We start from the raw sequence: 16,197 nt of genomic DNA, 5'->3' as shown, positions 1-16,197 counted from the left end.
GACGTGTATCTATCACAAATGCCACCTAGTCCAGTTGCTGCCATTCTAGCAGGACCCCAAATAGTGCAGAACTTGTGAGCACCCTGTGAAAGCTGTCTTCTACCCCACAAATCACATTCCCTTCCCAGGCACTGCCCTCCCATGCTGCAGCGACCAAAGAGCGAGCTGAGCTGCAGGCAGCAGCGGACGGCTGTGATAACTCCGAGATGCTTTTGTCCAGTGGCAGCAGCACGGAAAGGCTCTCCATTTGCAAGATGGTTAGGGGATAGGGCAGGAAAAGAGCCCACAATGACTATCATTCACATATGCCCTACATCTGCTAGCTTTTCCACATTTTCCCCAGCAAAGGAAAATCGGGAACTTATTTCTTCATGATAAAAGGGATGTCTTCGAGGGCAGCTCCTCTAGTTGGCAATGGGACATGACAGCCCAGAATCTTACCGCATTTTCAGTAAAAAAAATAACAACCAACAAAATAACTAGGTGCCACTAGAAGAGGAGAGAGCCACAGACACAAAAAAAGAGGAGTAAGAAAAAAAATGACACTTCGGCTGAAAGCTGAAAAGCCAGCACAGCAAAAACGGTTTAAAGTTTCAGTTCTTGGAGTCTGATGGGATTACTTTTATTTTTCTGAAAACATCCATCCTCTAAAAGGCGTGGCAGAGAGAAAGGAGCATTAAAAAATGAAATGGAAAAGCTCCGCTTGTGCTTTTGCCTCTGAGAAGAGACCACTTCTGAAGTGAGAGCACTGCCTGAGGTTATCACGGAGCTGTGTCACCCGCACAGCTCGTGGGTGCTCAGCTTCCCTGAGCTGCACTGCACCAAAGGTCTGGGCTTGAAACAAAGCCTTGCACGAGCCTAAAGGAGGAAGATAAGGTGTTTTGTGGCACTGCGCTGGGGCTCCCAGGGTTCTTAGTGCGGCAATGTTACCTGCACTTATTTGTTTGTATTTAAATTTGGGGGCATTAGTAAGCACAAAAGGACCTCATCCTGCAACCTGTATGCACAGCCCAGAGCCCCATGCCCCAAAACAAATTTCCACAGCCAGCTTACAGGATCACATCCCAGGATTTACAAGTTCAAAATCTGCATCCCTACTGTAGCTCTTCCTAAAGTTTTGTAGCCACTTAACCAGTTATTTGAAACAATACCACATCCCTCAGTGGGCAGCAAGCTCAGCAAATGCAGAAACACGTGAGTTTTTATCCCCATTGCACTGTTTACTATTTTATTTACACGAGACTTCATACAGCAGAACGTCAAAGTCTCTCTGAAGGCAAATAGCAAGAGAGGAGCCCAGCGGAGAGGTCAGGACCCGCAGGTGCCAAGGGAGCAGAGTGCCTTCTGCCATGCTTTGGCCAGCCCCCGAAGCCTATCAACTCGCACAGGAGACCAAACAGGCAAGCCCAGTAACCTCCTTCCTGCCTTGTGCTGGCCGTGGGTACATGGGAAAACCAGTGGCTTTCTCCTCCTGCTCCCCCAAACCTCACATTTCACAAGACCCCAGCCTCATCTTGCCATTCAGGTAACAAACGCTAGTGATTCCTCACTGAGGAAACAGGTTTTAGCATTCAATTATTTAGTACCTGGACTGCATCAAGCACTCGAGCCAGAGAAAAATGTTATCTTGCCTGTTACCTGCGGTTGGTGACACCCTTTTTGCAGAGAGAACCCAGACTGAAAGCCATCCCCCTCCCCTGCAAACCATGAAAAAAAGAATTCCCTGACAGGCACCACTGGCCGTGATGTTGATGAAAATCAAAGCCTCCAACGTTCAAAGTTAAAAGTAAATAAATAAATAAAACAAAATAATTATCCACCATCTTCTCTGGCTGGCTCTGAGCTTCATGTCCAGGGTGTGTTTGCTCACCGGTAGGAATCAGAGAGGAGCCCTGAGTCCTCACAGAAATGCAGGCGAGACCCCTCCCTAGGTTGCTCACATCTATTTTGCTAAACAACAGCTCAATAGCAAATCCTCACTAGGACACGCAGGGTTGCAGGCACAGTGAAATAAAGGCTAGGAGTGTGAATCGAGTGAATGAGACTCATACCACCCAGAGGGAATGTGCACCCACCCTGTCTCGTGTGCTCGCACTGCTTGCTCTCCCTGAGAAGACACACAGGGTGCCGTGAAGTCAAACACCCCTCTGAAGGCGTGCCTATAACCGAAGAAGCCACAGCGTCTGCGGGTAAAGGTTGGCAGCTGTTAATAAGGCAGCCCGAGCTTTCTTTATGGCATGTTTCACCATGGTTTTATTTTGAATGCTAAAGGTGACTTCTTTATGAAGATGAGCATGACAGTGCCACGCACTGCTGGCAACAAGTTTCCTTGCTCTTTGAGGGGCTTGGGACCAGGGAGGGGCAGAAGGGCTCATTTCTTTCTCCAGTTCAGACTTGCCAAAAAAAATGACACGCAGAGTTTCAAGCAACAAGTACACCCGCTACATTATGAGTGCCAGGGAGGGCAGGGGCAGCCCTACAGCCCCGCACGCTGATGCTCAGCTCCCTCTGAGCTTTCTTTTCATTTTATTTGAGTCTGGCAAGAGCCTGCTGTTTTCCAGTGCACACTGTCACCCGCAGGAAGAGATTAAGTCTTTGCATGTTTAAAGCCGTACCTGTATGCGCATCTCTTGAATTATATTTTGTTACGCGACTCTCAGCGTGTGTCTGGACTCTGAGACAGCTTCAAACGGAGAAGAGCAAGTGAGTAAGTCACAGAGATACCTGCACTTGGAAGTGAAAAGAAACATTTGCAGGCACTGACGGGATGCACAAAACCTCAGCAGCATGGAGCTGCTCCAAGAACTGCAAGGAAAGGAGGAAGGCAGTGCCCATCCTACAGGGACTATCTGGCTCTTTTGGATGTGTGCAGCCCTCTGGGTGTCACACTGAGGATGCTCATCTCACAAAGCTGGAGGCACCGCTGTGGGGAAGGAGAGGTACATGAAAACGGAAATAAATGTAGTTACTCCCTGCCCCTTAAAAATGATAAATAAATAAATAAAAATAGCTTCAAGTGAAGACAGCTTAGAAATGGGAATGACTGCTGAGGTTAGCTCTGCAATCTGTATTTGCACTTCCTCTATGCTTCTTTGTTTTTAATTAGCTGTGGTACACCCCAGAAAGCTTCTCAGAAATTCCTGACATACTCTGGACTCTTTCCAGCCGCTAGAGGAGCCCGCCTTCATCTGCCCGCTTTATCAATTGATCGGAGAACAGCTGTAACTGCAAACAGCACCGGAGCTGCGCCCCGGGTCTCAAGCTAGCTGGAAAGATAGAAAAATGTTCTTCCTTTTAAAAACTGCTGGTTTAGCCCATAAGAAATGTGAATATTCCTTAAGAATACTCTATGTTCATGTTTTCTTTTGTTTTTTTTCCCCCTAATATTAACCATACAGCCATACAGTCATGTTGTTACGTTCTGCAATATAACGTGTTTGGCCGTTTGCCCACACCAGAAATGAAGGGGCCATTTGAAATTACAGAAGGCATTCTGTTTGGTGGTCCCTTATCTCTGCTTTCTCTCCTGTCTCCTACTTGGAAAAGCAGATATCACAGTGGTTGGTCAAAGCAACATTTATTCCACTGGAACATGACCAAATCCATACTGAAATTGCAGAAGCCAATTAAAACATCTCTGATTTACAGATTAATAAGGAAGCCCGTCTCCTGACTAGAGAGGGTCAACAAAAACAAGCGTCAGAGAAGGGAAAATGTTTGCTCAGAAAACGTATGGGGGTTGTAAACAGCCAAATGCTGGGAACTCAGTATGGTTATCAGATGCTTTCAACTAAACCCCACAACTGTGCTGCTTCTACCAAGAAGCAATGTGTTCAGAAGACCAAACAGCCTCTGCCTTTTTGCTCGCAATCAATTAAATGCTAGCAGATGCACTTCATAATCCAAGTTATAAAATTAGCAGAGAGCCTTTAACAGCTTCTCTGTAAAACCATCTTCATTTGTACATCTGACATTCATTGCGATACCTGGAGGACGATAAAATTGATAAAATAGAATTTCTCAGCCGAAATTGTGGCGTAAAAGCTGTAATGGGCTCCATGGAGGAGGGCCAGCTGTGGACGCAGCCACAAACCCCCTGCGTGCCCAGCTAATACCTGACCTGTCTGCGCATCTCCGGGGGAGACGCAGCCCCATCGCCACTCCGGCCTGGAAGACAAAGTGGAGCCAAAGTAAAAGGATGGGCCACAGGCTTGGCCTGGATCGGTCTTTGCTGGGCAGAATCCGTGATTTGACGCCAATATTTGGAGAAAGAAAATCAGTGCTAATTCCCTGCAGGCTCCTTGGGATTAAGGCCCTGGGGGCAGCGGACGTCTGCTTGCAGGAGGACTTCCAGCATGGATTCCTCTCTCCAGGGAGATCTTGCAAAGGCAAGAAATGCAACAAAAGCATTCCCTTTTTTTTTTTTCTCCTAATTTTCTCTAATTCTGGCCTGATTATTTTTTTTTTTATTTCCTAACACAGTAACTGCAGTTCTGTCATGTTGTCCATTGCGTCCAGGCAAGCCTAGGCAATTTATTGCTTGCTTTAACTTTGTAAATAAGTGCTGAGCCACCAGGACAGCAGGCATTCAACAAATCCACAGAAGAAATAAAACAATTTGTAACGAGGATGCAAATGCAGCTGAAAAAGAGTTATGGTCACTAGCATGAGCACTCCTGCTCTGCACTTCTCCTCTCGCTGGCGGTGGTTTGCAGCCCCTCGCCGTGCTCATCCCCACCCTGTGCGTTCCCCACCGCCACCACGAAGCTTCAGCCCTACAAAGATATTCAGTTATTTCTCTCTCCCGCTGCTACATCCCACGTGGCCGATTCCTGCAACATAAAAGCTTGGCAAAGGAACCGGGAAGTTTTCATAGGAGGAGGGTATAAAGCTACAAATTGCATAGGGGAGCAGAGCTTTCAATTATTAAAAGTGGCATCTCAGAGCCTGCAGCTGGTAGCAGCCGCCACGATGCCAAGCGGTGGTGCTCCCCTGCCACCCTCCTGCTCTGTTCTACATCTCACCAAGCCTCCCAGGGTCCTTCCAAGGACAGCAGAGACCTTTATCCTTGAGCAGCAGGTAACAGAAAATGCTATTTAGCTGGCTGTAGCCCATGGGAGACACCGCTGGGACCTGAACCCCAGAAGAATGCCTTTAAATCTGAGGTTTAGGTTAAAAATCATTCAAAAAAAAAAGCATATTAGGGAAAAAAGAACATTTTTTACTAGTTGTAATTCACAGCTACGAGGAACAGATTTATATGAATGGATGGATAGATGGACGGATGGGTGGACAGACAGACATAGACAGACATGTATAATTTATTATCCTATTATGTTATAATATATACCACTGCTTTTTAAACATGATGGTTATTGTTACAACCACAAGCTTGTCTAGATGGTTTCTAAACAGCAAACAGCCTTTTCACAACTACCTCTCAGAGCTCACATCTGAGCCAAAAGTGACATGGGAAAATGTCTTTTGGAGCAAACTTAGCCTTCTTTGAAGTGTCTGTAACTAGCAATCCAAACCCATAGTCTTAATTGGTGATATGCCTGAATTTTTCTTCTTCTAAGGACTATTTAAAAATTCAGTACAAAGACATCAGATCTGCAGTGCTGTCATTATCAGCTTCAGCTAGTGAGGCAACAGAATGAGAAAGCCATCCTGGGAGTTAACACAACTTTGGCTGACTGCTTTGTATTTGCCATTTATTTTTGTGATTCACATTAATAAACGAGACAGCTGTAGGTGTTAGATTTCTGAAACGTATCTCGCTGATAACTCTAATAGCCTTATTGTATTTTATTAAGCAAGCTTATTAAAACATAAAATTCCCAGGGCTGAAATTTTATACGTGAGCTTTTTTTTTTTTCTGTAGTGAAACTCATCTTTGTAAGTAATTTAGCATTCCCATAGCTCAAAATATGCATTATCTGAAAAAAATGTCTGTTTATTAAAGATTTATTGATCTGCACTCTACATATATAGAGAAATCCTTTCAACCATCTTTAAGTGGTGGGTTAGTGAGTCTCCAGGACAGGAACACATTTTCTGACCATTTTCTCCAGGGTAGATTTGCAAGGAAGAAAAGAAGTCTACCAACAGAGATTAACCACACGCGGCTTTACAAACCCAGGAGCCTGATCTTGTAAACGTAGCCGATGTGTGCAGTCACCTCGATTTCGGTTGGAAGAATAAAATGAAAACAGATTATTCCCATGTGCAAGGGCTTGAAAGAGAAAAAAAAAAAAAAAAAAAGGAAAACCACCAAAGGGTAAGAATTGCTCAAGAGCAATTCTGTGCTCAAGAGCACAGACAGGGGATGTGGTGGGCCAGCTCTGCAAGGGTCCTGCCTGCCTTCCCCTCTCCATCAGCGCAGGTCACTGCACGCCCTGCTCCGGGAAGGGGAGCGGAGCAGGATACTCGTGCGATGCTCCCATGAGCAGCTCTCTCAAGACTTTATCTTCGAAAGTTTTTCTTTGATGTCCATGGAACACCCAGCCAGTGCAGCTGAGTACATGCAGAATCACCCCTCAGTACAGATTACACCTACTTCTGCTTGCTGAAAGCAGGCAGAGAGGTATGAGTCTTTCCAAAGCAGCTACAGGGGAGGCTGTAATAGAAGCAGCCTTAATGTTTATACTCGTGAAACATCACATGTCCCTATTATGGTCTAATATTTTATAATTAAGCTCTCACTGATGCTAAGGGACCTTGAATGCTGTGGATAGTAACAAGCTTATTGTTTTAGAGTCTGAAAGTACACTGTAAAGGAACTTATTTCCTCATTACTGTCAGAAGTAACAATCTGAAAATAGGCACATATACTTTCCCTGATTATTTTTGTACTCCAAGCAGTGTGTTCACATATATATATGTATATATGCACACAGATTTCGCCTCTAACTTTTGACCACTGATTTAGAAAGTGCCACATAGACAGAAAGGCTCTTCTGCACTAATTCAAAAAAAAACCAAAAACACTAAAATGGGATACTGCTTATAGCTTTTTTTTTTTTTAATTTGGTTGTTTCATTGTTGTTTTGTTTTTGCTTTTCACTCTGTAAGTTACAACCCATTTATAAGCAACTTCAGGCAGACACAAAGGGATCTCACTTAGGCTTATTAGCTGTGATGCTTTCACTGTAAGCTGATATTGCACACCATTCTGCAGCTATTGCTAAGGAAAGGATCTTGAAATATAAGTTCTAATGAAGATACTATATGCTGTAAGAGTCAAACTCCAGTACTGGCTGCTAAGGTTTCAAGGTACAATAGCAGCTGAATGCTTCCGAATAGCAAGCTCTGCTAAGTCGTTACTTTTCGCCCCAGAATGGGACAGACACAAAATCTGGAGCTATAAATGTTTAAAAAAAGGATTCCTGGATTTTCTATAAGGTTCCAAACCATGCCATTTTGTAGGCATGTACACAAGTGCCTATATCTTAGGTCACTTTTTACTCTTGGTACTGAACTACCCTAAAGCCCAGATCTGTTGAGATCTGATGTCTTGGCTGAATTTCCTGTATGATGTATTCATATGCTTTAGCACCTTCCTGATGGTGGGAATTCAGACTATTAAAATGTGCAAATATATATATTAAACCCTGAAATTGCCTGAACATGCCTGCAGTAGACCAACTTAAATCCACTGGGACAATGAATTGCAAAGTCTTCCCTTCTGCTCTTAATCCATCCTGCTAGGACAACGCACTGCAGTTCATACAGTCTTCTCTCCTGCAGAAACAGTAGATGGATCTACTGTAGTAGATCTACATTTGGCAACAGTAGCATGAATTCAGAGTGCACTGAAGCTGTCAATGGGCTTTCCTACTTTTTTTTTTAGGTTTTGGTGAGACCGTAACTTAGTTTCAAAATACCCAGCAAAATGCTGCACACATCAGAAGAGCCCTGCTTTGGGACCTTATCTAGCATATTTTTAGAAAATTATTTTAGAAATATTCTTGGTAGTTTCCCTTCCTTCAGCTGAAAACTAAGATGTACCTGTCTGAACGCAAACCTTCCAAATTAGTAGCAGCAGATGAAAGATGAAGAGCTTTTTCCCAGTACAAGAATTAATGGGTCCAGTCATAAATCTTGTCTCATGGATTAAACCCAGAGGATCAAATGCAGAGATTTATTACTTCATTTATTACTACGTCTGAGTTAATCACTTTCAGGAAATAGTTCATTCAGTGCAACTAGAATGCTTTTTCATAATCAGGTCATGGTTTCCTCAGACATACTTGTTATTTTTTATGACTATGGTTTATGACTTCTATAATGCTGGTTCGGTCTGCACGTACAGTAACCTACCAAAACCCCATAAAGGATGTGGCTTCAGATTTGGAGCCTGCCCCTACTTTTCATGATTTCCTAGGCTACACTCCTTCCTGCCTCCTAAATTTCCCTTGTCCCAGCTCTAGCACAGTTTCCTTCACTTCCCTCCACTAAAACCAATGAGTTTCCTCTCTTCATGCCATCTCCAGCCTTTTCTAAAGGCAATTGGCGATTAAGGAGTCCTTGCAGGCCTTGGGGGCAGACGGCAGACCAAGCAATATTAAAAAATTGTATCTGGAATCTGAGCCCTCCAAAACTGTAGGCATGCTGTATAATTAAAGATTCTAACCCTTTTGGCAAAGAGCTGCCGCCACCACCAGCCTCGGGTCCCGGTCCTAGAGAGGGCTGATAGCCAAACCCTTAAAAACCTGCATTTTGTTTAGTCCTCAGACTCTACAGAGAAAAAGAAACAGATGACAAGGCTTGGAGCTCTTGGAGTGCATTTCTTTGCAGAGGGTAGACTGGATAATAGGAAACCTTCCTCCATAGCAATGATGTAATTAGCTTTTCTGTCCCAGTTCATTTAGCAGTGGAGTTGAATAAGGGGGATATAATCACTGGAAGGCTGCTTAGACAACACTAATGCAGCAGGGATGATAAGATCTAATGTAATGCCATAGGATGCTGAAATGGAAGCAAACTGCACATCAAGAGGAACTCGGCTAAACTGTTTTCCAAGCTGAAAATAAATAAAAATAGAGTGGCATTTTCCTTATCAGGGACGAAAAATTTAGTGTGATTAATTCTGCAATTTAGCTGTAGTTTATTTGTGCGTTAGAGATAACAGCAGGGCTATGGGTAAAAGCCAGCTCACTCGTGCTCTTGACTATTAATAATGTGTGCAGATCTTATTCACTCACTAAAAGCAAACCAAAATGAACCAAAAGAAACCAATAAAGGAGCTCTGCTGTACAGAAAATGGGTTTAATGTTTTTGCCCCTTTTTTCCCTGGAGAACATCACTGCAACGCGTTCGTTAGCACTGCAGGTAAATCAGATTTATCTTGCTAGTCAGTACTGCTATCCCAGCGTTAGAAAAGAACGTTTTGGACAGGTACAGCAAGAGAAATGCAGCAAAGAAAATAAGTAAGTCCAATATGCATAGAATACACACGTTACTTAGATATATATAGATTACATAGATCTAATATAAGCTAGATGGTGACCTGTAGCAATCATTCAGTAGCTTGGGGATAAAAGATCACAATGCTTTTTAATTTTTATTTTTAACGAATAGCTTTTATTAAGCAGGGCCTACATATGACTGTCAAAATGGAGCTTCCCTTGGTCTAGTTGTTCCATAAACAGCTGTAGCAAGGGAGAGGGCAAGAGCTAACTAGCAAGTCTAAGTATGGGGCATCTATATCTCACAGTTCTTATATACTTCTTACATGCTTCTACAGGGCCATGCCTATGGCTTCCCCAATCCTGGGGAATGCCGTGGCTTCTCATGAGAAACTCAGTAGTTATCACAGCCATGCCACTGGCTCCACATGACCCCTTCCTTCTCTGAGCCCAGACTTTACAGCCAGATCCCTGCACACAGCGTGTACTATAAGATCTCTTCCACCTCCTGCGTGCTGCCGATCGCATTTGTCCATGATTTTCCAGGCAAAACTGCAACTATTTATATAAATTATTACTGATCCCTAACAACAATAAGCTGGGTATGGAAGTGAAGAACAAAAAGAAGTATGTTTCATGGCTGTAATTTCATACCTCTATTCTACATTGACACAACAAAGACCAGCTGGGTGCAGAAAAACTGTTATTAGAGGAGCTGTTCCTAGAGTCCCCGCAACAGAGGGACTGTAGTCCCTTCCTGTGGCATTCCTGGATGCTAGTTATCCTCTTTATTTCTTTTATTCCAGACCACATCCCATATAGGCATAAGCATGTAAAGAGATGAGTAACACCTGAGGGCACGGACCAGCTTCTCACCTCAGGTGTTTCGCTGCCTGTCAGCAGTCTGCCCACCAAAGCTGGTGGAGCTGTGCCAGGTCCACATCTGCACAGCAGAGGCAAGTCTCCAGCTCCACAGCTGTGTGCACTGGGCAGGGCAGGCTTGCTGCCACATGAAGCACCCATGACCATACACCGCTTGGGCAAGGAGTATTTTGCAAGCATATCCCCTGGCAGGTGACCAGGGCAGCTATTCTTCCACTTTTCTGTCCTGGACAGCAAAGGTCTTCTGCTTAGCAATTGCTAGGAGTCTGCCACATGCAACAGAGAGAGATATTTATGAGCTGATACGTGGGCTGAGAACCTCTGGAGGATTATGCCATTCCTTCCTTGTATCTGCTGCATGAGTTGTGGCCAAGAGTAGGAATAAATAGGACAACACTCAGTAGTGAAAAAAGGCCATCAGATTAAGCCTGAGAAAATATCCAGGGGATTACATTTTCAATACATTGCCAGCCCAGCTACAAGACTTTCTACACATATCACAGTATCAGTGGATAATGTTTTTCTCGCTCTTCTACTTCTCTTATTTGTGAGGCATTATTGCATATTTTCTAACACACATTTTCTCTCTTGCTTTCCAAGATAGCCTTTTGCACAGGCTCATTGGGACAAAAAAGGTCTCCAGAGGTACACTAGCCTGAAAGCAAAACATCCTCCTCCACCTCATTTTTATCACCTTACTTATACAATATTCCTGGCAAATTCAAGTAAATAATGTAACCTCTGCCATAGTTAAGATGGATGTTCAGGGGCAATAGGAGAGAACAAAACCCTGCTACTGCCCCATGTATTGCAGAGCTGCACAGCTTCTCTGCCAGCAGAAGTGGAGGGTACAAATTAAGTGCTCTGAGGATAACGTGCTCTTTAGGAAATACGAAAGCTTTGTTTTGTCTTGGCTCCAAGAGTGCTGAATCAAACCAAGCTTAACTAAGGCTCTCTCAATTCACATAAAGCCCTCGGGGACCTCAGGAGCTCAGAACTGCAGTATGTCAAAGAGAAACCACACACAAATTGCAGCCGTACCATCCCCAAAATTTTGATGGTGTTCGAGTGCCCTGCCAGGCAAAGCAATGGGGCTACATTCATTGCAGTTTTAGGCATTAATTATTCAAGAGATACTGTTTTGGTTTGGTTTTCCTCCCCACCTTCCCCTCAAAATACTGAGGGTACCAGCAATGGAAAAAATGCTGATTAATTTCTGTAGCAACAGTCCACGACATGAGAACTCAATTAACCACTTGCAAAATATGTGATAACAAAGCAAAGTATCTGATGCAGAATTAACAGCAGAAGTTTTGCTCAAGTATTTTATATTTGGCTATCACTTAGAAAGCAAACTGGCTACTCAGCAAGAATTAATTTATTTACGCAACTGATAAGTACATTATTAAAGGTCTCTAAAGTTACAAAAAAGTAAGCAACAGCAAAATACTAGATTATCCTCTGTAGAAAACCCTCCAGACAGTCAACGGGATCCTACTGTTCTGCTGCCCAATTTTAATCATCCCATACTTTTATGCTCATTTTCTATGTGCTCAAAGAAATTCAACACCGTGAGGCAAAAATTTCGGCAAGAGGGAAGAGAATGGTAAACTTGGGACACTTGCCAGCTTACCTCACTCTTCTGAGCATTTTTTAAAAGCAAGAAACCCTGTTAGGCTGCGTTTCCCATCCCCAAGGAGAGCCATGGCTTTCTGGACATCAGCACTTGCAAGTTAAGAAACAGCCAGGTTATCACAGCAAAGGAAATCTCATTTGTACCCCCATGTGTCGCAGCATCTCCTAATGTTGTCTGCTCTATCTCAGGAGAGGTTTTTGAGACTCATAGGCCCCTCTGACCACCATGAATGTGCCAAATGTCCCCCAGTGTTCTTGGTCTGTGTATGGGAGGGGTCTGGAGCAGCAGGAGTACCAGCTAGCAGGTCATGGCCTAATATGTGGAAGGATAGCTACAATACTGAACTCCTGGTAGAGGAGCAAAGCCCCTTGGGTTGGAGGCTTGGTTCTCTGCTTACTGGAAAAACAAAACACATTTCTAGGACTGGGAATATCTTGAGAGAACAAATAAAAAAAGGCGGTGCAAGAGAGGGGGGGATTAAGTCCTCTTCCCAGTCCATGTGTACATGGCTGTCAGAGGCAGGTGGGCACACCTGACGTGCTGGATCCCCGCAGCAGCTCCTCAGGAACTGAAAGCAGTTTGAGGGAAGGTGACGGTTTGGAAAGAGAAGCACTGTGTATGTCAGTCATGAAGATAAAGAGAAAAACACAGTTAAAAATGGATTTTCAGTTTGCTTTGGTAGTGGAAAGAGCCTGAAGAAAACACAACATTGCAGCAAATTTTTCGGAAGTCTTTTGTCCTTCTGCTGCTGCTTTTTCCCTTGCGCTAGGAAAGGTATTTGAGGTAAAAACTAGTTGCTAAATGAATTGTGCAGGATTCCCATTTACCTTTTCAGTACTGTTTATTTTTCATTTCTTTCATATTTTTCTTTTTTATCAAAATAAACCCATTGGAAGCCAAACCTGAGAAGCAGATTAAATTTTAATCGCAGCAGAACTTATTCATGCTAAATATTCTATACAATGGCTCGGGTCACCTATTAAGTTAACCTACACAGACACCCCTTAATAAGGCACGCTCTTCGTTATAGTCCTTGCTCATCCCTGGAGATACTCAACGCCCCATCAAAGCTCTGTGACATCCAATACAGTGGCGTAAGACCTCTTGCAGGAGGGCTCTGACTGTACAAGCCCAGCATAAAATCAATACAGCTGACTAATGAACGATCCCTTTGGTTATGCAGCCAGATCCTAAAGTGGCCAAAAGCTGCCGACATAACACCTGCAACAACAGCTCTGTGATCAGAGATGGGAAAAGATGTTGATGGGACAGAAACTACGGAAAGTCTCCCCTTTTGATAAAAAACAATGGACACCTGATTTTCTATCAGACAGATAGCCAAAGCAACTCGGAGATGTCTCCATCCCAGTCTGAGCAGGAACTGAGACACAAAGACGACACAGCCCAGGCAATTCCTTAATCCTTTGCACTAACACAAATGGGATTTTATATTTCCAAAACTAAACAAAACAGAAAGAATTACAAACCTGACACAGATTGGAAAGGGTTTACTAACCACAGCGCTCTAGGTTAAATCTTGAAGTCCCCGAGTTTCTTAGCAATTTGGAAGGATTAATTTTGCCTTGTACATATTCCGGACTGTCCTAAGAACTGCTGCTAGCAAGTGTTTTTGGTTAATCTTTTGATTAATCTCTCTTCAACAGGGGGAATCGTATTTGCCACTCAATTACTATATAGCAGACTAAATTCTGTACTCATCATTTGACTTATAAATCTCCCTGTTATTCTTTTTTTTTCCCCCGTTGGTTTTCTAAAAACATGCTGTCAATAAATAATAGAGAAGAAAACTAATTCAGACCCAGATCCTTAATATAAAAAGAATGCAGATGACAGCATATAGGTCACCAGCTGTAGCGCAGCATAACATGAAATTTGCAGAAAATCTGTTAGAAAGACAATTTCAGCAATGAGGAATACATGATAGCATAAACAATTTCACACAATGATCATAAAATGAACCTGCCCTTACATTGCCCTCCTATTCTCCCACTGTTGTTTCAGATTTGTTTCTTTATTACAGGAAAATGTACCTCTAGGTCTTATTAGAAGGTGTCTGAGAGAATGCTCTGCATGATAGATAGAGAGCAATGCAAGACGTAAGCGTGACTCAAGGCACATAATAAGCCTTGTCTTGCAAAATCCCATGCAACAAGAACTGAGGATACAATGCTCCTGTGTTGCTCTCCACGTAAGAGGGAATTTTACTCATGCTGAACACAGTTACTTGCTCTCAGACTTAAGTTTTCTATCCAAATTCAGATGCCATTTCAAAGGTGAAGCACTTTTCAATTTAATACTAAAAGCATGAAAGAGATACGAGAACAATATATCATCCATCCAAGGAATGTTGCATAGCAGTAGGTGGTACATGAAGAAAATTCTGAGCAATGACACCAAGACAAGTCCCTCTATGGCACAAAGCTCCTCTTAAAGAATGACATGTAGCCAACTGAACTTCAGTTTTTAAACTAAAACCTAGAAAATACGCCCTGTGAATGGCATGAAACCCTCTGCACCAATATCAGTGGTGTTACCTGGGCAAAAAGTCTCCTGTAGCCAACTAGAGAGTCTGATCAAGTGATCTGTCCTGAAAATAAAGGTGTAAACCCAGCCTGCCTAAATTTGAGCTGATGGCCCTAGGGAAAGCAGATATTTCAAACCAGATGCTTAGACCATTAGGCCATCTGCTGTAGGAAAAAAAAGAAGCCAACTGCTACACTGGAATTCTTCTCTGTCTTTCATTTTCTTATATTAACAGGTCTTTTTACATAAAATACTTATACTGAGTATTTTTTTCTTTAATCATCTTCTTTATTTAGAAATCCTGAGGATTTATCCCCCCAGTTACTGTGAAGAGAAAGCGAGTATTATTTGACCCCTACTAGGCAGGAACTAGGTTCCTTCAAAATATACACAAAGATGCAATTATTTCTTAAAGAGTCCTCAATTTAAAATATATACAATTATTATATTATTATATATTGTATATTATACATACAGTTATTTTGTGCATAAAATATTGCAAAAAATATTTATTATGAAAACAGATTTCAAACTTAGCCCTGCTTACTTCCTTTCTTTAAATGAAATCAGTGTAGCTTGATCTTGAATTTGGGGATATAAGTTATTCGTATGTATTTGCAAAATAATTTAGAAGAACGGGTCACTTAAATCACATAGGATTGTTTTTTCTTTGCCTTTTCAGTGACTGAAAAATTTCAACAAGAATAATAAAATAATACTATAATCAACAAGAATAATAAAATAATAAAAAATAAGTAGTAACAGCAGGTAGGAAGCAACGCACTGTCAGTGCTAAAACTCATGAAATCTGGGTGCATTGGGAACACAGAAGTTACCTGAGATCACTCAAACCTGAGAAACTCAAGTCTTTTGATGCTAGGTTCCACAGCAGAAGAGATACAGAATTGTCACCATCGTTACCAGTGCTTTTGTTTTACCTCTCTCTCTCATTAGGCAATTAACCTCGTGTCAAAGAATACAATCAAAAAGAAAAAAGGTAAAGGAATTAAAAATGTTTTCAAGCTCATTCAGAAATTTCTAACTTACAAAGCTGCCAGGTCAGTCCTTCAGCACTTGGTGCAGCTGTAATAAAGACTGAAGAGAAGTAAGACCTGGTGTCTGCCTGAGGCTCCTGCCTTCGCCCCACGGCTAGGCCCAGGCCCCCCGTCACTGTATGGCTGAGGGGGCGACCTGTTCCCCTCAGCGCTGTTGTGCCAGTGGTACTGCTTATAAACGCCTGTGGGCTGCGTGCCAGAGGTCCCTGAGCACTGGTGTCTGTTGTGCCGCAGGCGCTATCCCTCTGCCCATGACACTTCTTGTTAGGTGCCTTCCTTCTTGGTGCTTCCTTGGACTGCATCGCTGTCCTCTCACACCGAGGAGGCCTGCCGCTCACCTTACTGCTTCTGGTCTTCTTCCTGCCACAACAGCTGGCTGTCCGAGTGCCTAGAAGCTCAGCAAATGGTGGGCCAGCTGCAGGGGTCCTGTTTTATAGGGCCCAGAGCAAAGGTGGGGGCAGTGGTGGCTACTGTGACCTCAGCAAGCATCTGTGATGGAGTGGCCCATGTGTGGCCAAATGCAGCTGTGGCTCCACAAAGATCTATCCCAAAATTCAGACCATATAACTAAGTGCACAGTCCAAATGCTTCTTGCATTCTGACAGGCTTCATGCCTTGACTACGTCCTTGGGGAGCCTGTTCCTCTCAGAGGGCGACAACCCTCTCAGTG

At 43.1% G+C, this 16,197-nt stretch overlaps 1 protein-coding gene and 1 long non-coding RNA gene across 6 annotated transcripts in view; both read right to left on the bottom strand.

The window, feature by feature from the left end:
- Positions 1–16,197, bottom strand: part of UNC5C (unc-5 netrin receptor C) — a 250,298-nt gene that overhangs the window by 149,963 nt on the left and 84,138 nt on the right. The window lies entirely within an intron of this gene.
- The window catches only part of LOC308194771, a 74,988-nt gene continuing 58,855 nt past the window's right edge, over positions 65–16,197 (bottom strand). Inside the window, exon 2 of the long non-coding RNA XR_013950851.1 lies at positions 65–16,197. This exon is cut by the window's right edge and continues 30,829 nt beyond it. This is a non-coding gene — a long non-coding RNA (uncharacterized lncRNA).

Source organism: Anser brachyrhynchus, assembly GCF_964034855.1.
Source record: "Anser brachyrhynchus genome assembly, chromosome: 4".
NCBI lineage: Eukaryota > Metazoa > Chordata > Aves > Anseriformes > Anatidae > Anser > Anser brachyrhynchus.
Note: the sequence above shows the minus strand (reverse complement) of the source record. Positions and strands in the feature narration are given on the sequence as shown.